This window comes from Lepidothrix coronata, unplaced genomic scaffold, assembly GCF_001604755.1.
Source record: "Lepidothrix coronata isolate B3197 unplaced genomic scaffold, Lepidothrix_coronata-1.0 Scaffold164, whole genome shotgun sequence".
NCBI classification, from domain to species: Eukaryota; Metazoa; Chordata; class Aves; order Passeriformes; family Pipridae; genus Lepidothrix; species Lepidothrix coronata.
In genome coordinates this window covers 578,477-579,948 of record NW_016690344.1, presented here as the reverse complement: position 1 = coordinate 579,948, position 1,472 = coordinate 578,477, and positions in this window count along the sequence as shown.

The following is a 1,472-nucleotide window of genomic DNA, read 5'->3' as shown; positions in this document are numbered from 1 at the left end:
GTTCTTTATTTACTGTCTTTATTCCAGTTTAGAAGAGAAGTAGCTGTTGCAAAGGGAGTTTTATGTTAACTACTCTGCTTACAGCAGTCATGTCGTTGATGTCCTTGTATCACTGTGACAGGTGTTATGAACAGTACTGACTGGACACAGTCTTTGAAGAATAGTAGGCGTTTTTTGTGACTCCATGTTCTTATCTAGACTAACATTTGTTGTAGCAACTGCAGCTAATGCTTCTCTGAAGGTGATTTCCTCAAGAGAGACTGGTTACAAAGACTGCATTAGCAGTTTCAAAGTGGCTTTTTCAGTAGTGAATTGCCTGCTACTTGAAAGATCTCTTGCCATGGAACTCTCCTTCTCCTCTATTGACATGGCAGCAACATAGCAGTTAAGGGTTAAAAGCATAATAAAGATACATTGTAGCATGACAATAGCTAAGGAGATGATGATGGATGTACTCTGGATTGTAATTTATTAACCCTATATAATTTATCAAATAACTTGCTATGGATAAGCTTGAAAAACGTCATGGTATTCGTCTTGCTTTGTTACTAGTCCTTTGCCGTTCTTTGGTTTCAAGTTCTCAATTTCTTGAATGCTTAATGCCAATGTTCCTGTACTATAAAAATTCATTGGAAAGATATTTTCTGCTCTGAGCCAAATGTTAAAAGTACTTGCGTATTTCAGAGGGCTGCCAAGCTGTTGGAAGTTTTCCTTCCTCTGCTAGGTGACCTGTATGCACAAAGGGACAGGGGAACAAGACTCTTCTGGTGTTCAATACTAATGGTCTTACTAGTTTATCCTTGCTTGCTTTTTGTCTCTTTGGGCTTGACCTCCTACAGTTAACTTCTACTGTAAGGACTGTTTCTTCAGAAAAAAGTGAAATACCCAATCCACCACAGCCTCATAATAAAGTGGATGCAGGATAGACCTCTTACACCATCTGTTTTTAAGATCTACCAATTATGCTTTTCTTCCTCTGCACCTGAAGCACTACAGCACTTGCTGAGAAGTGGGGCTGCAGTAGCTGAAGTAGTCTGAAAGGTAGCTGCAGATGAAGTAAAAGCAGAGGAAGTGTTTACTATCTTGTTGACATGTCTCAACAGCTTGACCAATACCTTTTTACTGAAGTTGGGCTGATCTACACTCTTGCCTTCAAAAGGATGCATGGAAGTGTTCTTAAGAAGGGAACTTTATATCTTGGTTACACATCATCTTTTCCTTCCCTGTTTCCATCTAGAGCTATTTAACACTGAGGATACCTTCCCTTATATAATGTTTTCTTCTCAGGCTGCTCTTGGCATCCAGAGGCCTGTCTTCTGAGAAGCACTGCTGTGGCTGCTGCTTGCTACAGCAACATCTCTTCCTTGGCAAAAGGCCAGGTTTGAATCTGAACTGTATGAAGAAGTGATTTAGATGTACATAGATAAAACTGTACAGATGCATTTTTGTACATCACTTATGTGGTCCATTTC